Source organism: Anabrus simplex, chromosome 12 (genome assembly GCF_040414725.1).
Source record: "Anabrus simplex isolate iqAnaSimp1 chromosome 12, ASM4041472v1, whole genome shotgun sequence".
Lineage (NCBI taxonomy): Eukaryota > Metazoa > Arthropoda > Insecta > Orthoptera > Tettigoniidae > Anabrus > Anabrus simplex.
In genome coordinates this window covers 23,291,400-23,315,209 of record NC_090276.1, presented here as the reverse complement: position 1 = coordinate 23,315,209, position 23,810 = coordinate 23,291,400, and positions in this window count along the sequence as shown.

Genomic DNA, 23,810 nt, shown 5'->3' with positions numbered 1-23,810 from the left:
GTGTATTCCACCACCCCACCAACAGGGGGAACACAGACAGATACAATAATTATAACTGAACCTACTTCCAAATTTTGTGTACTTCATCCGAGATAAAAATATATTATGGTGGCAATATTTGAAGTGTACAGCCAACTTATAATTTTAAATATACTGTACTTCGTATACCGGGCACCATTTTATTATTTCACTGGACTATACCTGGAATATCATCACATAGCCTGTAAACAAAGTGACCTAATATGCTCTTCATCCTGTAACATAATACTGTCAAACAGTATCATGTTGACGTATGAGGGCTTACATAACGCCACACAATGCACAGTCCTGCCACCACCTGCTATCGTTATCATGCAACCGCTACAAATTAGCCCTTTTAAGTTATGTCCCAGCAGTATCTTTAAGTTACTAGCGGAAAGGCCACCCGTGAACACAGCTTCATTAAATGTTGCCTGCTTCCAGGTGCTGGTCGATTGCAGTGCAGACTTTCGCGCCTTCTTCCTTTAAGTACAGCTGTTTTTTGGGACCATTTCGTAATTTCGCAAACTAATTTGTTCCGAGACTAACAAAATTGAGTCACTAGGGCAAAATATATATTATATACATCTTAGACGACTGTCGTGATGGGTTGCCAATGATGCCACCATTAAATAATTTTAAATACGATTTTATTGCACGAACCTGTATAAAAAAGAACGTGTCACTGTTCGGTTCTTTAGCCTGCTGAAACTAATTTTGAATAAATACATTTATAAATTTATAAAAAACAGAATAATATCTAAAAACGTAACAACGTCATTGAAATAGAATGATATGTTTCTTTCTTCAAATAACATCGTCGGATTCTATCAAATCACACTCAAATATATTTTGGGATAATATATAAACATTTATATTTATTTCTGTTTAAATTCTCAAAACTTGAAATTTGTGACTTATTTTAATGAAGTTCTCACCGCTTTCCACTCTACCATAGAATGCAAATTGTAGCAGATTGTGAGTCGAGTGGCTAGTCAGTCCGTCGACCTTCCATCATGCTCCAACCCTCACCCTGTCTAGGTCAAGGACACGCTGTACTTACGTTTAAGCGTTTTTAGCGCTCACCTTATTGTTATTATTATTATCGTATTAAAATTGTTTTGTTAATTATGCAAGGATTTTTAATGAGTATTTATTGGGCTACCTATTATATAGGCAATTTTTTATTATGCCATTTTCTGCTTACGACAAATTTTTTGGAACTGTACTTGCATTATTATTATTATTATTATTATTATTATTATTATTACCGTGGTTTGGTGGATCAGCAGAGGTGAAAGAAGGTGCCGGGGTGAATGGGTCTAACTACCAAATCAAAGTTAATTTAAAACTTTTACAAAGGTTATATTTTCTGAGTTTTAACAATTAATAACAACACAAATCTAACAACTTTTGACTAGGTGAAGAAACAAGACTAGGAATGATTCAAAATTTCAGAATTATAACACTTTTGGGCTACAAGCCCCTAGTTTTACAAGTTTGAGCTCCTAGCTCAGCATTACCAAACAATGATTTGTTCAAAGGGCAGAAATACCCTAAAACATGGAGCACCAGCTCCGTAATTTACAATGGCAAGCCTCCTACGGGCACTTTTACAATACTAGAAAAGAGCGGACACGCTGTCAGTGTTTCAAGCCTATTCAAGGCAATATCAGACCTTACAATAACTTGCCATCAAGGCACAATTTACAAAAATGAAACAGGGGTATCTCGTACCCAACCTACAGGGCCTTCGTGTAAAAGAAATACAGTAACAGTTAAATAAATGGCCCAAGCACAAAATGAAAGGAGGCGAATACTGCACTCCTCTATGCAGCTTCTTAAAACCTAACAGGCACTAGGCCGATGAAACAGGGGCTATTCCCAAACTATGGAGGTGACCAGTCTAAGAAGGAAATTTAAAACATTAAGGAAGGGAAGAAAATCAGTTACCAAAACGTAGTCACCTCAAAACCAGAATGAAGGGGAGCTCGAGAGGGTAAATCACTCTCTATCCCCGAATTACAGTTACAGATTTTATAAGTTTTTACATAAGCCGGCAGAACTTACATTTTAGAGAATAAGGTTACATATTAAAGTTTCTGACCTTTCCCGCGGGTTAAACTGCTGAGCTAGCAAGAAATAAGATGCTGAACGGCCATTACCTTGCTGAAGACCTACTGCCTGATGAAAGAGGCGCCACCCGCCTCCTGATTCACATCCACACACTTAGATAGACGTTGATCAAATGGCCAAGAGACGTGAAAATCAGCTGTTTATAAACCCTCGGGGAGGTTCGAGACCTTTCATGAATAAAACAGCCACACCCACTCAATTTTATTGGGTAGCTTAAAGTTACACACCAAATCGAAGAAGAAGCCTGTGATTGGTAGAAAATTAATTACAGAAAGTGTTGATTGGTTAAATTCAAAACAGGCGGAAAGAAAGAATAAATATTGCCAACCCAAAAATGAATGAACGAAATTTAGTAAAGGAAAAACTTATGAAAACAAAATTACTTCTGAAGGGTTCTTTCACTTTCAGTTTTTGTAGTGACCTCTATGAGAGAATGTCCAAACTTCTTGATGAATTGAAAACAAAAACAAGTAGAATTTCACACAGTTCAGGAAACTTCACCATAAAAAAATTACGGTAGTGACATCTTCTGAGAACATTTACAAGTTGATCCAATTTTAAGTTCAGAGTTCCTCCTGTAGAGGAGGTTTTATTGGCGCAAGATTTAAAAGTGCGGCGTAGGGGTGTACCTCCCGGTACAATTATTATTAGTCATTTTATTTTACATTTTATGGTCTACAGTGAACCACTCTAGTCATTTACGCCTTCCCTTCTTCAATTTAAAACACCCTCTCATTAGACCTTTTATTGATCTTAGTCAGTAGCCTGGTATGAGTCTTATTTTTATTATTTTTATTATAAATTTAGTTTATTATTACTTTTTAATCTGTTGTGGAAATTTAGTTTTATTTGGCATATATATGTTGTGTTGCAGTTTATTCTTGACATTTGAGTTCATTGACATTACGCTACTATTCTTCTTCTTCTTCTTCTTCTTCTTATTATTATTGTTACCGTGTTTTAGCGGTAGGTAGAGGTGAAAGAAGGTGCGGGCGTGAACGGGTCCCATTGCAGGTACAGAGTAGCAACTCAACAAAATGTAGGTACAATAATTACTGGATTTGGGCTCAGCGCCCTTATTTCACAATTCGTGGGCAAATCAGCCCAACCTTACTTCAAAATAAGTTTTACCAGAGGGGCAGAAAACCCCATTCATGTTCAGGAGCATTTGCTCCAAATTACACTGAAAAGCCTGCACGAGGCATATAACACTCAATTTTTGACAAAGAGCCACTCGCTCTCAACTTTAAGCCTCTCAAAGGCCACACCAAACTCCACCTTCAAGTTGTCCTCACTGGACATAGACACAGGGGTAGAATACCCAACCTACTGAGGTCTGTTAAATGAAAAGGGGGTAATTACATGACCTCCAAAAAAACAATTTGAGAGGAGGCGATCTGCACTCCTAATACACTTTGTTTTTAAAACCTAATCTGGCTCTAGGCCACTAATGCAAGGGCTAATCCCATACTACAGAGGTGACTTAGAAAAGAACAAATTTACATAATGTTAAGGAAGAATAGGTTGAGAAAATAAGTTCACCTCAAAACAATATGAGTGGGAGCTCGAGAGGGTTACGCACTCTCTATCCCAATACGTAGTTTAAAAGATAGAATAGATACAAGTTTCTTTACATTTTTAAGGAAGGTTACATAATGGAAAAACTTCGGACCCGCCCCGAGAGTTAAACTGCTGAGCTAGCAAAGAAAGAAGTTATTAATTGGCCATTACCTTGTTGTTGACCGCTGCCGAAGAAAGAGGCGCTTCCCGCCCCCTGCTATGTACTTTACACACTGAAAGATGGAACAGAAGTGGCCCGGAGACCCTAAAATCAGCAGTTTATATCCTCTCGCGGAAGGTTCGAGGCGTTAGGGGAATGAAAACACCCTCCCACAAACTCTTTATTGGGTAGGATACAGCAACATATTCAAGTTGGGGGAAGATACCTCTGATTGGTCAGAAATTAATAACAGAAATTCGGGATTGGTTAAATGCAAAACAAGGGGAAAGAGAGGGGTATACAGCCAACTTAAACAATAACAGAAAGAAATTTAACAAGAAACAAACTTTTGAAATAAAAATTTTCTCCAAAAAAACAGTTCTTTCACTCCGCACTAGGGTGCACTATTGTTGATCTTCAGCAGTGTCCTCTAGAAGAGAAAGTTCACACTTCTTTCTACAAGCGAAAACAAAAATACGTCGAAAATGACACAGTTCAAAAACTCTAAAATTTCCAGGTAGTGACATCTTCTGAGAAACTTGAAGATTAATACCGTCAATAAAGTTCAGACTTCCTCCAGCAGAGGAGTTTCAACTGGCGCACATTTTAAATTAGCGGCGTGGAGGTGTACCAGCCGGTACAGACCTCCCCCCCCAAATGTTCCTCACGGGGTGACACATGGAATTTGTTTGAAAACAAGGTCCAAGTTTTGATATAGATATGGAGATTAATTGCCGAAGAATTTATAAGATTTTCTTAATGTGGTTTGATTCAGTTTCAAAATTTTTGTTGTAACTGGAGAAGTAAAGTTTTTATGTTTGTAGAAGTTGAATTCAGAAGGAAAACTTTAGTTTTTAAAGTTGAGAATAATTTTCTAAGTCCACCAAAAATTGCAGTAGAATACCCAAGAAAGGGTAGTAAAGTTGATCTGGAATGTCCATATAGTTGATGTTGATTAAGTTGGATGGCCAGACCGGCCATTGCAGCTTGCGTCCAGAGGAGGCCGCTCGGACCCCTCAAGTACCCTGAGATACCGCTCGCCCGCACTATGAGGGGAGCAGTGGTGTTGAAGCACGCCGCGCCCGCGGTGAACACATACAGGCTGCGGGCAAGTAGCAGGTCGTGCGCCGCACATCAGCCTTGGCCGGGAGGAGAGCTCCGGCTCGCCGTGCACATGTCGTCCTCGCTGGGGTCGAGGGGGCCCTTCCTCTAGCCCAGTCGCGGCACGGCGCCACGCGGCTGCGGGGGCACTGAAACATTAAAACTAGGCGGCAGAATTGTTGGACCATCATCATTTTTTGAGGGCACAGGCTTGGTGGAGAGGTTGAGGGGCCAGCGGCGTGCAGATATCCATGGCATTTAATATATGCAAGCCATAGTGTGTATAGCAGGAGACGGGAGCGTGGTAATGGCCGTGGTAGGGACAGAATGGCAGTTTAACGGTGCGGGGAGGGTTTACAAAATACTTACATATGAAACTAAATTTTATAGAAGGGGCAGAAAGCCTTAAAAGTGAAACTCAAAAAAAATATAACCTTCATATTCCTTTCAAATTATATGAAGCAAGTTGACACAAAATTTACACTGGTTTCACCTGTGACAGGTGAACCCTAAATATCCTCTCGGTGGCTGGATTACTTAATAACAACGTAACCGGCGTAAGAAAATCGAGAATGATACAAGGCCCATGAAATCTGGGGGCAAGCTTGCCCGCGGGAACAAAGTTCTTGACCATAACTTGGTCACCTACCTTCAAAGGGGTGGGTCTCCGTCCACGATCATACCTTTCCCTAACCTTTTCATGAGACACTTTAAGATTGGTTTTAGCTTTCTTCCAAAGATCTTTAATGTTGTCCGGATCTATTGTCTCGGGTAGAATGTCACTCAGAGACCAGAGGTTAGAGAGCGGCGTGTTGGGAACAAACTTGAACATCAAAGAAGCTGGAGTAAATTTATGTGATTCATGAACCGCCGAATTCAAAGCAAAAGCTAACCAATGCAGGGACGTATCCCACCTGGAATGATCTTCATGATGATAGGCAATAAGCGCGGACCTGAGATTACGGTTAACCCGTTCAGCCAGAGATGTTTGAGGGTAATAAGCAGAAGTAGTTACATGAGAAATGGACAAGTCGAAACAGAATTTACGAAAAAGATTTGATGTGAATGCCTTAGCATTATCAGACACAATATATTGGCACGGACCAAAAGAGGCAAAAATAGAATTTAGGCAAGTAATGGTGGACTGAGCGGTAGCCAGCTTAGTCGGAAATAACCAGGAAAATCTTGTAAAACCATCTACGCATACAAAGATGAACTTGTTGGCATTTCCCTTTGACTGGGGGAAGGGTCCTACATAATCAATATACAGGCGTTCCATGGGGCGCGACGCTTGATGCGAAGACAAAAGGCCTACCTTGGTGGACATGGTGGGTTTACTGATTAAACAGGGTTTGCAAGCCTTCACTAGTTCACGGATTTCACCGTCCATACCTTTCCAGATGAACATTTCACGAATCTTTTCACGAGTTTTAAAGATACCAAGATGCCCTCCTAATGGGGATGAATTAGCCGAAACATATTGAACAGGAGAAGAATCATAGTCAGGTAATTTACAAACAGACTTAAATTTTGAATACCATTGGTCCGAAATAATTGAACAAACACTGCCTGAATCTAATAGAGCGGTTATAGGCTCGTTATTTAACTCAATCCTAAGAAAAGGAACAGGTGCGGGGGTATCCGCCGCAATCCTAAGACATTCTTTAGGGCATTCAAAAGATGAATTTGAAGACTGATCGTTCCCTGAATTCACGACCTTTTTGTCAGGGGCTGAGCCTTGGGAAGCAGAATTAGTCGACTCACCCGAAGCCGCTAGTCACATTTTATTATTGGCATTGGTGGAATTTGCACCAGAAGTTGAGCAGGAGGGGGTGCTATTTGAGTTTGGGCAATTCTTGGCGATATGTGAGAAAGCCCCACATTTAAAACAGCCTTGTGATGAACCAGCCCCATTCCTTGTCCCACTCGACTTGATCAGTGGACACTTATTGCGAAGATGGTCGGGCGACCCGCAAGCAAAACATTTACGGGGTGTGACTGGTCGGCGAGGTGGAGGCCGAGTATTACTAAAGGAAGGTGGGGGTTCTTTCGCGACACGCAAGGAATCGGCGTATCTAACTCCTTCCGCTGAGACGGCCAATGCTTCAAGTTCAGAGAAAGTTTGCGGGCACGCCGCGAAACACAAATATGACCTATAGGATGGTGAGATACCTTCCACAATGGCTTGTACAATCTGATCCTCAGGGAAGTGAAGAGCAAACACCCTAGTATAAAACTTAATGTCCTGTATGAAATCAGCCAAGTTTTCATCCAAGCGTTGTACACGGTAATAGTACTTCTGAATCAGAGATGACCTCGCGCGGGCGGGAATAAAATTTGCAAGCAAGTGTGCATGAAAATCTTCAATAGATGACTGTTCAGCTATGGCTCTTACTATTTTGTCAGAGAGAATACCAATTGCATAAGGATAGATAATTTGCAAAATTTGACATGGAGAAAGAGAAAACACAAGGGCATGATCCTGAAATTCAACTAGAAATCTTAAAAATGAAATTACGTCACTGGTGGTATTAACGGAAAACTTAGAGATACCTCTGAGCAACATTGCCAATGGATGAGGCAAGCTACTAAACCCGGGTGACATAGTAAGTAAAGGTTTCAATGGCAAGGAAGTTAATTCAGAACGTACATTATTTAATGAGTTACGGCGTTCAGACTCGTCCAATGGGGGAGAGGTTGTTTGAGCAGCGATGGTTTTCCTATTTGCTTCTCCCTTAGGAGGCTCTTCCTCACTACCTACATTCACTGTGGTGGGTAGATCGCTTTTGGGAGGAACCTCCCCCGTTAACAATTGAGTGACCTTGCTAGACAATTCAGAAATATTTTCAAGCAGCGTACTAGCTTCCTTCCTCTGAACGTCATTCAACTTCAGAGACAACAGATCGTTAACTCTATTTGAAAAGTGATGTGGCCTGGCTTGCACACGCTTAATTTGATTAGGAGAAGGATCATTTTCATCAAAAAAACTAACTACAGAAGCTAGCCCAGTAATATTCTCGACGATCGTGGAAAGAGAGTCGTCAACTTCTTTCTCTCCCAAGGTGGGGATGGAAATGGGCAAATCAAGGGACTCTCTACGCTTATTTGTGTCTACTGCAACCGTGCCTCCAGATTGCACATTTCTAATAGTTAATTCGTAGATTAACTCCTCTTTGCGCAAATAGTTAAGATGGAGAACATCGCGAGGGCCGGGCATGATGACAGAACAATTTTGAAAAAAAAAATCAGAAAATTCCAGCAACTGAGAAAATAGTTAAAGTTGTAATCAAAGCAATGTTTAGCCGTCAAAAGGGGCTAAAATGAGACCCATTCAACCACGCTCTGCTACCACTTGTTACCGTGTTTTAGCGGTAGGTAGAGGTGAAAGAAGGTGCGGGCGTGAACGGGTCCCAAACTACGGAATCAAAGTTAATGTAAAATTTAACAAGGTTATATTTTCTTTTTAAAATGAAGAAATAACAAACATTGCAGGTACAGAGTAGCAACTCAACAAAATGTAGGTACAATAATTACTGGATTTGTGCTCAGCGCCCTTATTTCGCAATTCGTGGGCAAATCAGCCCAACCTTACTTCAAAATAAGTTTTACCAGAGGGGCAGAAAACCCCATTCATGTTCAGGAGCATTTGCTCCAAATTACACTGAAAAGCCTGCACGAGGCATATAACACTCAATTTTTGACAAAGAGCCACTCGCTCTCAACTTTAAGCCTCTCAAAGGCCACACCAAACTCCACCTTCAAGTTGTCCTCACTGGACATAGACACAGGGGTAGAATACCCAACCTACTGAGGTCTGTTAAATGAAAAGGGGGTAACTACATGACCTCAAAAAAAACAATTTGAGAGGAGGCGATCTGCACTCCTAATACACTTTGTTTTTAAAACCTAATCTGGCTCTAGGCCACTAATGCAAGGGCTAATCCCATACTACAGAGGTGACTTAGAAAAGAACAAATTTACATAATGTTAAGGAAGAATAGGTTGAGAAAATAAGTTCACCTCAAAACAATATGAGTGGGAGCTCGAGAGGGTTACGCACTCTCTATCCCAATACGTAGTTTAAAAAATAGAATAGATACAAGTTTCTTTACATTTTTAAGGAAGGTTACATAATGGAAAAACTTCGGACCCGCCCCGAGAGTTAAACTGCTGAGCTAGCAAAGAAAGAAGTTATTAATTGGCCATTACCTTGTTGTTGACCGCTGCCGAAGAAAGAGGCGCTTCCCGCCCCCTGCTATGTACTTTACACACTGAAAGATGGAACAGAAGTGGCCCGGAGACCCTAAAATCAGCAGTTTATATCCTCTCGCGGAAGGTTCGAGGCGTTAGGGGAATGAAAACACCCTCCCACAAACTCTTTATTGGGTAGGATACAGCAACATATTCAGTTGGGGGAAGATACCTCTGATTGGTCAGAAATTAATAACAGAAATTCGGGATTGGTTAAATGCAAAACAAGGGGAAAGAGAGGGGTATACAGCCAACTTAAACAATAACAGAAAGAAATTTAACAAGAAACAAACTTTTGAAATAAAAATTTTCTCCAAAAAAAACAGTTCTTTCACTCCGCACTAGGGTGCACTATTGTTGATCTTCAGTAGTGTCCTCTAGAAGAGAAAGTTCACACTTCTTTCTACAAGCGAAAACAAAAATACGTCGAAAATGACACAGTTCAAAAACTCTAAAATTTCCAGGTAGTGACATCTTCTGAGAAACTTGAAGATTAATACCGTCAATAAAGTTCAGACTTCCTCCAGCAGAGGAGTTTCAACTGGCGCACATTTTAAATTAGCGGCGTGGAGGTGTACCGCCCGGTACAATTATTATTGGGTATTTGGGATTAAATTTGTGTTAATGATTTGATTGAGCAAAGTATGAATTGAATTAAAGCGTATCTTGTAAGAAATTAATTTTACTGACAAATGATAAAGTGCTAAACCGTCTGGAGTGGCCAAGATGCTCCGCAAAAGCAGAGAATTTACTGCAGATAAGAACATCCTAACCCACATTCCAGACCTATAAGTCAGGGTAATCTCCCATTGGATTCATTAAGCGCTAATTCAAATTTTTTTCTATGGTTTCCAATTTTCACACCAGGCAAATGCTGGGGATGTACCTTAATTAAGGCCACGACCGCTTCCTTCCCACTCATAGCTCTTTCCTATCCCATCCTTGCCATAAGACCTGTCTGTGCCGGTGCGACGTAAAACTACTATCAACAATTCAAAAAGTGTGGAATATTGTTCAGAAATTTAGTGGAAATAAGGGTGAATTTTTAAATTTGTGTGATCATTGAGATTAGTATGGTTAGCTCTGTTTTTGCGCTGTAAATTTTGATACATTAATCGAAACTGCAAAGAGATGTTGCAGATATCACTAAGTATACAAGGATGTTTCAAAGAGTTGCACAGAGAAATTTTTATTTTATAGGTAGTTCTAATGCTAGGCATTAACAGGGCACTGATACGCATTACTAGTCACCCTTCTTGTTCTAGAACTTTCTTCAACGGTACATCGATACTGGACTGGAACAAGTCTGCGTCCATTCCCTGAAGAGGCGTCAAGACGGCATGTTGAATGTCCGTGTTGTCGTTGAATCGCTTACCACCAAGTTGCTTCTTCAACGGACTGAAGAGATGGACATCAATGCGTGCTATGTCCGGGATGTATGGAGGATGGACCAGATAACAGTGAATACTGTCGCTTGCTGTCGCACATTGGAGCGTTTGCAGGTAGCAATTCGCAGAAAACAGGTGTCATGTTACCGCACGACATTGACAGGTCACACCTAGCCACAACACGCGTGGATTGTTACGGTGTTTCCGGTAGGAGGTGCTGGACATCCCACCATACAATACAGACGTGGCACCCATTTATTTTCATCTCTTTGGACCGCACCTGGGTGATGAGCGATTCATGGAAGATGCACTCATTCAGAATCCAATCATGACGTGGCTTCAGGGAGACAGGGCGCGGATTTGTTCCATGCCGCTGTCCTCTTGGTGCTTGGACAAGAATGGTGACTATATTCAATAGTAATGTGCCTCAGTGCCCCTGGTACTGTGTACCATATTCTGATATTTGTCAATAGAATAAAGTCTTTCTATGGAACTCTTATTTTATTTTTTGTGGCTACCTTGCGTCCCACGAGGAATGGTTAATATTCAGGGATATGATAGGAACTATCATTAGAAGCAAAGATCTTCATATGGAAATGTGCTCTATTTCGAATGGTTTCCGAGGGGTACGGTTAGGTGAGGGTGTATTCTGCCCGAAGGGAAGTCCGAACCTCCACAGAGATGTGCTTGAGCCGGAGTTTACGTACGGTAGGGTGTCCAGTTCCTTTCCGCTCCTCCATTCTCTTACCCCCACCTACAGCGCGTGGCAACCCATCCAAATGTTGACCACGCCCAATGTTTTGGGCTAGTGGCGCGCACGTATGTGTCTTACCCACCCAACCTCTTTGACATTTGCATATAATGTTCGCCATACACGTGTTCGCGGGACACTGACACGTGCAGAAATTTTCCATGTGCTGGTAGTAAAACTTTGCTGCACCATTTCAACAATGTGTACCTGTTCCTGCACCGCTTGTTGAACTACACGTGCATGTGCTTGGTGCATGCACTGTGCACTGTGCAAAAGACGACTTCGCTTGGTTGACCAGAGTGCAGAACCCCCACTCCTCGATTTGGAGCAATAGCGCTGTCTCTTTCTTTCCCCACGCCTGTCTCGCTCGCTCCCCCTGTCTCCCTCTTCCTCACTTGCTGCGTAGCGCTCCAAATCCGAGCCGAAATGAGCCGAGCTTAGCCGAGTAGCCCAGAGACGAAGCGTTGGTCCGAGCCGTGCCGAGCGGGAGCGATGCACAGTGCACGGAGCTCTTGCGCCTTGATTTGCACGCGTGAGATTTTGGGCGTTTGAGACGCCCTGCGTTAAGAAGAATAATAATAACTTGGAAGATACCTACTTCACGCAATGTGCTGAAAATTCTGATGAAAACTCTAAGTTAAAAATTCGACGTGTTGAAAAGCGCCGACGGTATTTCTCGACACCGGCAAGAGCACTACCATCGCAGAGGCCGTAAACATACACCTATCTGCATATTCTCCATTAATGTTGATGTGTGGCATTTTAGCCAGAGCGTGTATAAACACAGTTAGCCGATGCCTCTCTCTGATACACTCTCAATCCCTCGCAATACTTCACTCGCAACAAACCATTGACATCTGTGCATTCAACGGACTAGTTTAACGGAGAAAATACATCCCGAGCAAAGAGGTTGAAAGCAACCAGGTAGGTTGGGCTAGAATAAAATAATAAATAAGCAAACTCATAAAAGAAATGAAAACCGGGCGAGTTGGCTGTGCGTGTAGAGGCGCGCGGCTGTGAGCTTGCATCCGGGAGATAGTAGGTTCGAATCCCACTATCGGCAGCCCTGAAAATGGTTTTCCGTGGTTTCCCATTTTCACACCAGGCAAATGCTGGGGCTGTACCTTAATTAAGGCCACGGCCGCTTCCTTCCAACTCCTAGGCCTTTCCTATCCCATCGTCGCCATAAGACCTATCTGTGTCGGTGCGACGTAAAGCCCTTAGCAAAAAAAAAAAAGAAATGAACGTATATTTTTTTTATGATATTTGGCGTTCAGATGCCCATAACAGAATCATAATGCAGCAATCCAACATAATCCAGCACAACACGTAGCCCCTATTTATTACATTTGACACAGTTTCTATACAGGACCTTCACCTACACGGAAATGCTATCGACGGGTGGTCAAGCTGGAACATCTCCTTTAAAAGTCGTAATGTACCGTGGCTGGCGCTGATAGAGAGAACATGGACTAATGAGATGTGAGGAAACAACTCTAGAGCTTGTTCGATGAAGATTGCATACAGGACGAGTGGGCGGAGATGCGAGTGCAATATTCAGAATTAGGATTCAAGAGATGTTTACAGTTCATCATTGGAGCAAGATATGTGGAGGAGAAGAACAAATCATGTAATGGTTAATGGAAAAATATAGAAAATACATAAGAAATAAATCTTTGGACCATTATCATCATCGTCGTGATCATCGTAATCACTACTAAATATTTTTTTTGCTAGTTGCTTTACGTCGCGCCGACACAGATAGGTCTTATGGCGACGATGGGACAGGAAAGGCCTAGGAATGGGAAGGAAGCAGCCGTGGCCTTAATTAAGGTACATCCACAGCATTTGCCTGGTGTGAAAATGGGAAACCACGGAAAACCATCTTCAGAGCTGCCGACAGTGGGGTTCGAACCTACTATCTCCCGAATACTGGATACTGGCCGTACTTAAGCGACTGCAGCTGTCGAGCTCGGTACTAAATTTTTAACTTATATTAAATTTATTGAACTTTACAGGCTTTATGCCCAGATACATGTTCACAATTCCAGCTTACATAACACAGAAAAAAACAATTAAAACCAACGAAACTGAACACTTATAAACAGAACTAAAAACTATATCTACTAAGCGGCCCTTACATGGACGGATGACCAGTCCACATGTAATGGCCAACCCTACAACCTTATATTACCACTAACTAGGTGGTCCTCCCACATGGGCGGATACCAGTCTCCGTGCAAGACACCATCCCTAAACTAAATCTACTAAGCTACCACTAACATGGGTAGATGACCAGTAATCACTATTAGTAGTTTTGCTCAATTCTGAGCGGGATGACCCCTTTAGCAGCTAAGATTCTCAATTCTGGGGCCTGTTCCACGAACGAATTTTGCAACTTTTCACTTTGCACTTTACAGTTCAGATTTTGTCCACCACCATTTTTCAGATTTTGCTTGCAAAGTGAAAAGTGTGAAAATAAAATTTGTTAGGAATATTTTCACTTCCTCCATTGGTACAGAAATGCAAAGTGCAAAGAAATGAAGTGAAAATTTTCAGAAATCTTGCAAAGAGATGATTCCCTTTTCATCTGTTAATTAAGAAGTATGTACACTAATTTCTCGGCGTAGAATTTGGTTTAGTGATATAAGCATGTTACGACGAGAGCTTTTGTTATCATCAAGTAAGTACAGTGATTAAGAATCCAACAATAGAACGTACAAAGACAGAATTAGTTTTCATAACCTCACTTCAACGAAATTTCACGAGTGTTTTCGTATTGCCCCAACACTAGCTGACTATATTCTTGAAATGATTGGTCATTCATTGAAACAAAAAGAAGTCAATCCCTTTCCGAAAAGGAACAAATTCTTATATACTTACATTGGTTAGGAAATGGTGCCCAGCTGCATGGTGTGGCAGCAATGCATGGGACATCAAAATAAATTATTTGCAGAACTGTTACCAAAGTCGTAGATGCTATAGTAAATGTTATATTTCCTAACATAAACAGCTCTGGAATCTCTAATGAAGTGTGAATTTCTTTCTGTGTGTGTGTGTGTGTGTGTTGGTACTCTCGTTAATATTGATGCTAGTCATCATTCGAGAGGTTATTTTTGAAATTGCCAGAAAGGATGTCCCGTTTCTTCTTGACAACTTCCAGGGACAGCTAGTTTCTTGTAATAATCTTTCTTTCCCATGATCAAAATTTTATGACTAAGGGTACCACAATTATACCTCCGTGAAGAATAAAACAATAAAGTCATGGAGTATTATACAGTTTGCCTATGGACTAAACGTGCCGAAAGACATTTTCACTTTGCGAAGAAATTGGAAAGTATAACCTATATTATGGTGGAACAGAAATACTTTGCACATTGAAAGAATTGAAAAGTGCAAAGTTGAAAAGTTGCAAAGTTCGTTCGAGGGACAGGTCCCTAGACGGTTTACAGGTCATCGTAAGGTCTACTATAGAGGTAAACAACTGAGCTGCTTAATTTGGTCAGTCCATCTGCACGCTGTCCTTGCCCATGACACGACAATTTTTCAATAATTTATTTATTTATATCCTATCAGATTCATATATATAAGTTGTAATTTAAATATGAGGAATGAACATAAAACATAATATAAATTCTTCAGTGACGAAGAGCCACATTAAACTATATGAGCCCAAAACCTTGCGACATCAAGTGCATTTGGCTTCTGTTTTGCAACTGAATGGGCATGGACTACATTGCAGCAAATGGGCTGTGGTCTGCTCTCCTCCACATACACACAAGGTACTGTCAACTTCGAAACCCCATTTCTTCTGGTTGACCCTGCTCCGCGTAACACCAGAGCGCAGTCCATTCAGTGTTCTCCAATTCACCCAATCTGTGACATGGCCAGGAGGGAGTTCCTCTTTTGAGGTCATTCATTGACTGATCCTCGTATGTTGACTCCTGACGCACCATTCTTGAATTCTTGCTTGCTGCGCTGTTCCTGCAAGTGTTTTGGTTACTCTCAAGGAGCTTTTCCTAGACTTAAGGCGCTGGCGTGGTGGCTCATATCCAAACAAATAGTGGGCTTCAGATGTCAACGTCTTTCTCTTTTCTTTCTTGGCTGCCACTTCACGGCGGATATCGGGAGGTGCTATCCCTGCAAGGCAATACACTTTTTCCAAAGACGTACATCCAGTAATTATGCGGCAGTTCTCGTTGAGTGCTACATTAACTGCTTTGGCATGGCAAGATTTGTACCACACCGGACATGCGTATTCAGCTGCAGATGTCCTCACTGTGTCTGGTTGTGCTCCCTAAGGTGTTCCAGTTAGCTTCCGCACAATATTGTTTCTAGCAGCCACTTTCCCCATCGTGGAAGTAAAAAATCCACTAACTCCAGTGAACCGAATTTTGCAGAAGGGACAGAAACCATTCTATGGCCATGTTTCCCATGAAATCATCATGCTACTTGTTTTTATTGCAGGACTACCTAAATATGAATACACTATAAATATCAAAATAAGGATAGTTGGATAGGATTTTATTAAAAGAAAAAGATGTCTGTATTTACACGGTTCTTGATTTCCACAGTGCTTTTACAGATTGCAAGCATCAGAATAGTATTTGTGGCCGTCTACTTCACTGTACATATGAATCCTCTAGATTCAAAATCCTCTATATCTACTTTCATAAATTGTTCAGGAAGTGACTTTTTCTTTGACAGGTTATTCTTAAAATGATATTAAGCCATTTATGTTATCTAAACATGCAAAGAAGCAATTATAAGGTATATAAAATACATTAAGAGATATTAATATGCAGTAAAATCAGTGTTAAATATGAACGTAGGGGATTTTGAAACTCATATTCATGAATACTACTGGATATGGAGCATTTTGAAACTAACTCGCTTTACTTCAGCTCTTGTCACGAAAATGATGTTAAACACTATAAGATCCCTGAATCACGGTTTATACAACTGTTTTGTATTCTTGGCCTTGTAATCATGAATACAAACTTCTAAATCACAGTCAACAATTTTACTAAATGCACTTCAATAATACTTCAATCGCTAAACATTACTCACCTTTCTCACTTTTCCCTAGACCTTTTCCAAGTATCCACCTGCCGCAACCTTTTTTGCCCTCTTTCTGGAGTTGCTTTAGCAAGAAGAAAAGTTTCGTCCCTCATTTTTCAATAAATGATGCCAAAGAAATGGAAAACAAATCGTTTTCTCCTTAATGCATTAGGAATCCACCTACTATCAGAGTAACGCATATTGCCAACATACTGCTTTAGAATTCTCCTGTCCGAGGTAGAAAGAACGGACAACTTGTCCTTTCTCCAGTGATTAAACCTTTTACTTTAATCAAAATCCCTGTGAATACGTTCAAATGATCCTCTGACAATCATATTGTTTTGACTTCATTCGGGTCCATTAGCATAGGAAAATCTGTAGTTAAGAGAAAATCGTAAGAGTTGGCTGCACTCCTAAACAAGTGATGTCATTCTTATTCCTCAATATATCTGTAATTTATCATTGGTTGATACAAATACAGGCTTTTGAATGTAACTGGTGGTGGATATAGAGGATTTTGAATTTAATAGTGATTTTCAAGTAGCTCGTTCTATGTAACTTAGCGAGCTTTGAGACTCAGGGGTTCACCAACAATCAAACTCATCCTTGGAAATCTACTGCTATGCTTATCTCAATTTTTTCAAAAATGGTCTTTAGGGGGTTTTGAATCTAGAGGATTCATATATGTTTCTTGATTATTATCTGATATTCGTTATACACCAAAGTTATCAACCCACATCTGCGTGAGGTAGAATTCATCACAATCGTTTGTGCTGGGAACAGGGAGATTTCGATGGAAGTCGAAAGTTATGGTTTCTGTGTCATTCTCAACTACTCTTGGCTTGGGATAGTGCTACCAACTAGCAGTAGAATATTTACAGAAAGGAGAAACTCTCTAACACCATTGAATACATTTATTTGTGATTTCCACAAAATTAAAAAACAGGTTGTAGCTGACTATTTACCTCCGTATTTGGGTGTTTTATGTTATACATGGATAGTACGCTACGCTTGCAATACTTTTCCAACATAACAGCGAAAATAAGAAAAAGTGTGGCTGGGCTTACCATCTGTACGTTCACATCAATCAATCAATCAATCAATCAATCAATCAATCAATCAATCAATCAATCAATCAATCAATCAATCAATCAATCAATCAATCAATCAATCAATCAATCAATCAATCAATCAATCAATCAATCAATCAATCAATCAATCAATCAATCAATCAATCAATCAATCAATCAATCAATGAATGAATGAATCAATGAATGAATGAATGAATGAATGAATGAATGAATGAATGAATGAATGAATGAATGAATGAATCAATCAATCAATCTTGATTTGACCGACATTGTGCTCATAGCAAACGAGGAGCCCAGTGCACTGTACATTGAAAACAGACATAGAGCTATAATCTCTCGAGATGTTTAACTCCATCGGATAAAACACTTCAGTTTTATTTTAAATGGCACTAATTTCCAATTCGCTTGGCATTTTGCATCATGATCAGTAAAGCTCAAGGAGAAACACTGCAACGTGCAGGTTTCAATTTACCTCAGTCAATTTTCAGCCATAGTATATGTTGCAATGTCAAAAGTGCGAGCTTCTGACATTTGGTCCACCAGCCCCTTAATATCGGTATCCACAGGCAACTGGCTTAAAAAATAGTTGCATGGGACTTGAACCTTCCAACCCTCGAGCACTGTCACGTACCACACATCCTACCGCGCGCTAGCCATGTGACCTACTGCGACACTTGACCTATGACGCCCACTTCCCAGCCTATACTGGCCACAGACCATCATCTCCTCATCCTCGTCCAACCCAACACCATACCCATTGCAACGATACATACGGTCTTTTACAGGGTCAAATAAACAAATCAGTCCTTGGAAGCTACCAAGTATGCAACCTTACCACATTCGAGGCAACCAGCTGTCAAAAACATTCTTATGTGGGATTCGAACCTGCTACCTCGAGCACTGTCCACCATCACATATCTCCCCGCCCGCTTGCCATGTGAGCTACTGCGACACTTGACCTACGGCGCCCACATCCCAGCCTATACAGTACCGTGCTCCTGGTCTGTGCGTTCACCTCCTGCGTATCTGTACTCATTTTACGGGTTCGTTCGAGGTGCCCATAAGGAATTAATAGTGGTGCTCACGATTCCTGCTGTCTTCTAGCCCGTGAACACATATCTCGGTATGTTACCCGGGTTTAGGGAGAGCGACCGATTTCTTTCAGAATTGTAGTAAATGTGAAGGGATGCATAAAACTGGATCTCAAGGGACTGGTGGACCTCCCGGTATATGGAAATCCTTCACTAAATATTCACTCCATTGACCGTCTAGTTTTTACGGGTTTTGGCTACTAAATGGTTAATTTCCTTGGGTCAGGCACTGGGTGTTAGTATTTTTCCCAACATTCCTACAACCGCCCTCCGCAAGCAGAGCGTTTGCCTTACAAGAGCTGCACCGGGCTGGCAATAGTGGTACGAAATTATTGTTCTGTACAGGTTGTCCAGTAATCTGGTAGAGAAAACGGAAGATCCACGAAACTTCTATGAAAAGGTAACGTAACGCACTGCATTTCAAAATCCTGCGAGATGTGATATCGTTCACTGTAACTGTGTTAAAATTGAAGACGTGACATGTGGCATAGACATGGTTTAACATTGCTGGGGTAAATAGTGATTCAACTCATCTCGCTTGTTCGCAGTGTATAGCGGAGAAAACTGGTGGATTACACGCACAGACACACATTTACGCACGCACACACACACACACACTACATGCGCGCGTTTGCTATTTCAGAACTTCAGAACGGTTGAAGAGTGACTAAGATTTATGACTGAATAGCAGTTGAAGTTGTTAGCTCAACCATATAATGGAGAGAAGCCTTTAAAGCGAATAGCGGCACAGTGGAAGTGTGCGGGAAATCTATCTTAGAATTAGGAATAGATGTACAGCCGCTTCAAAAGTTAAATGTCAGGTGTGTCAAGTGGAAAGTGACAGTGAATGAGGTAGTGAAATAATCCTGACGTAGGGAAGTGAAGCAGTCGCACTCGTATCAGTGTAAAATCCATTGGTTAGCAGAACCCGAGAGAGTACTGTGCTACGTTAGAGAGGTAGGATAATACTGTACTCGCGAACACTCAGCTAGATGGAGCTTGGAGATGATGCCAACTTTATATTGTATTGTTTGTCATGTTCCTTATTGTTTCGTTTTCGTTAGTTTCCCACTTTGGTTATTATTTGTATCTCTATAGTATATTGTTTGATACATTTGCTTTCGTTTTGCTTGTATCTTCTTAGTTTGGCTTGGATTTACTTGTTTCCAATTTCTCCTTTGAGATCATTAGGTTGAAAAACTGTAATGATCTGGGGAAAATAAAGGTTACTACTTTTTACCATACGAGCTATTTTAGAACGGCTTACAACACAGACACGTAGAGATATTGTACGGTGGTGCCAAGTTCATTATTGTTTTTCAAACTACACTAAGTGTAGAGCAGTCTAATGGAAACTACGTTAGCATTCCTTCACATCTAGCATCGTTCTCCTGATCTTAACTTGGTCTACTTTTTAATGGACATCCTGTATGTGTACTTTTGCGGAAACATTCGCTACTTTACCCTGCACTGCACTATAACACGTTACAATATTATAGTGAATAGGTAAACCTATCAAAACACAAACTATTTAACACTAGTTCTATTCTCTCCATAGAAACGCTAATCAGGCACATCCTTATAAACCTATACGAAGAACCGGGACACTTACGGGGATATGTTATGCAGTTAGGATAGTATTTGAGCGGGGTCTGTTCTAGCTTGATAACAGCGTCCCCCCCCTTTTTTTTACAGTTTTCTATTTACTGTAACTAACTTTATCGTGAGCTCGAACGTGCTTAAATAAATTCAACAAGGTCGTTTTTAATACAAATGAAAAACATATTTACATGCACATTATTTGCAATCAAGATGGAGACACATTTAATAAAAAGTAATATCGACATTTTCTTACTTGAGGGGGTTTGTGTTTCAGTGGCAACCAACCAGTCTCCCTCTATCACACTTCACCGTGTACCAAGACCTATGTACGGTAATGATGACCATGGTTTTCAGAAGTCTTATATCATCACTATAATCACTGTAAACAAGAATAAAATATTAATAGATCACGGATTCTTAGGCACTGTGTCACTCATAGGGTCCATTGGTGCAGGCATTTCAGTGGGCTTAGCAGACTGATATGTAATAGCAATTTCTGGCCCAGCGAGGAAAGCAACGGAAAACTACCTCACTAATCATTTCGCGCACTCATCATCAACATAGATGCCTAGGCCATCTATGACAGCTGATGGTGGAGCTGTTGAGGATCCAACCAGCCTACAGGCTGAGGACTTAACATACACAATAGGTTAGAATGCAAACTTATTTGGTTATTAGGAAATGTCACCTACCTGCTCTTCCGTAGTGTAGCAAGAGCAACATAAATTTTAGGGGTATTGATGGGCCGAACCCCTAGTGTTTATGCAAAACTCTTGTCATAACTGTTGTGCAAGCTACAGTATACTTCAGTAAGTTTGAATTCTAACCTAATACAGCCTCAAAGGCCGGACTCTAATTATTAATATCATGCAGAGGTATTCAGTGGTACTTTTCAATGTGGGCTGTTTCACCTTCGCCTTTGTAACATATCGTTAAAACCCCTTATGCAGGCCGTAACTTTAAGGAGATTTATTCATGGCCGTAAAAGTCAAGCTCTTCGGTGACATTAAGGTGGCGTGACTTGTACTTTACGAGAGGTCTGATGTCGCTGTCTGTCGGAAACAGTAGCTATTAGTGTTTTAAGTGCCCTTATTTCTTGCCGGTGAACATGTAACGCGCCGTCATTTCACAGAGTACTTCACTCCTATACTCTCTGTAACTACGGATTGACTATGTGGTGGTGAACATCCACGACATGTTGTAAATAATTGTGACTTCCAGCCTCCGTATAAAGACACTGATTAAAGTGCGGTGTAGGAATGTAAAAGGCCTGACATGGTAAGACTCGCACAAAAGACTTACTACGCAGTACAAATGAAATTATCATAATTGAGATTGTTTTTGGTATAGCGGCCTAGTTGTTTCAAACTGGGAAGTATCTTAACAAGGCAAGGTAGATTATATGTAAATGGTTTCATAAACTGAAGTTTTGAATCAAAATATCCATATAGAATTTGGAAGAGGTTGTATTGTTGGCGTGCGAGAGTGTGATGCATCGTGCAGAAAATTACAGATCTGTTGAACGCATTGTTTCTGTTGTGCAGAATACGGTTTGAATAATGACTAAGTTCGAAAAAGGGTGTTCAATATTGATATCGCTACAGAGAATCACTATTTTTTTAAACGATGCCCATGCGGTTAGGAGCGCGCAGCTGTGAGTTTGCATCCGGGAGATAGTGGGTTCGAACCTCACTGTCGGCAGCCCTGAAGATGGTTTTCCGTGGTTTCCCATTTTCACATCAGGCAAATGCTGGTGTTGTACCTTAATTAAGTTCACGGCCGCTTCCTTCCCATTCCCAGGCCTTTCCTATTCCATCGTCGCAATAAGACCTATCTGTGTCGGTGCGATGTAAAGCAAATAGCAGAGGCCCTGTTCCATCTGAAATGTTGGTGCTAGTTTGGCGAACAGTAATATGTTTATCAAGGTTTTCTGCGCCTTTTCGTCAATACTACAAAATAGACGTGCGGTATACCTCTCATCCTTACGCCACAGTGTTTCTCTGCGCACAGAATAAATAAATAAATAAATAAATAAATAAATAAATAAATAAATAAATAAATAAATAAATAAATAAATAAATAAATAAATAAATAAATAAATAAATAAATAAATTATTATTATTATTGATAATAATACCTATCGCTAAACACCTTCGATGTGTTAGTGCGACATTAAACAAATAATAGTATTTTTCTTTTCGTTCGGGCCTACTTCGTACCACGGGGTTCGTTTTGACCTTTTCCTTTTCCGGCTGTGCCAGATTCCTTTCCTCTTATCCACTTCGGTCTGGTGTTTCGTGTGTTCTTCTTGCTGGCGAGGAAAGACACTCTGTATAGTAATCCGGCGGAATTGGGATCGGTCTGTATGAAGTTTGGTGGAATTTCTAATTACTGAAAGTCCGATTTCACTCCGGCAATCCCTTTGTTCTTGGGGGATTTCCGTCTACCTATTACGCTGAAGATCTTGTTCGTGAGCCACCGGTGAATGTTGGGTCTAGTACCTTCAGTCTGTACCATTGATGTACTAGTACGACGTTAAGCCACTAGCAAAAGTATAATCCCTTGACTCGATTGGGAACTGAACCTAGAACGTCAGACCAGAATGCTTGGCCAATCATCTGCGGAGTCACACACTGTACAGGTGAACGAAACATGAATCACTTCTACATAGCTTTCCTGCATCTTACGGTGGCACTAATGTAAGTTTGGATGAACAATATCACAGTCCACTGTAGGCCACAAATTCGCATGAAGGCGATACATTGTTTGATAACATAATTTTGTGGATTTTTTTGTAAAAGTGGAAATTTTCGACGGGCGTTTTTAAGAATTAATTTCAAAGTACTAATCCATAAACTTGGAATGTTAAATTGTGTTTATAGGTTGTTGTGTAATGATATGAAGAACAGGGAGAGAAAGCTGACTTATTGTAGAACCTTCATCTTCAACCTTACTCTGTACAACGTGAGCTAATCTATATACTGTATCTATATAAAGCGTAATATCTGTCTGTCCGTCCGTCTATCTGTTTGATTATCGGTCTCTTCCTTATACAAATCCACTCCGTTCAACCAATCTGAAACAAATTTTGTATACTTACCTTTTAGGACCCTGCGGGTAACCTTGTCTACAATAAATTTTAACAGCCCTCTCCATTCCATAAATTGAGATCCTTTGGCACATATTTAAGGCCCTAAAACCAACTATTATGGAGATATTGGCACCACACTACCCCGCGATACGAATGGGATGATGGAACGACCAGCCGTAACCATGGCAACGTCAGCTCAAGGATTCAACAGTAGCGAGCTTGTGGATGTATGTTTCAGATGAATAGTGCCATTCCAGATGTCGTTTAAGTTCAATTTCAGCCTCATCGGCACAGAGGTGAGAAGGGGTGAAAAAGAAAATGTCCAAAATGACCGAGACGGATTAATGTGTGTATGTTCCAGCATTTCTCTCAACCAAACTTGGTACACATATGACATACTATCTTGAAAAACGTGTGTGGGGAAAAGACACCACTACAATCCCGAGTGGATGGTGTTAAACGTAAGAAAAACCGGAAGAATACCGATTATGGTGTCGAATACATAGTTT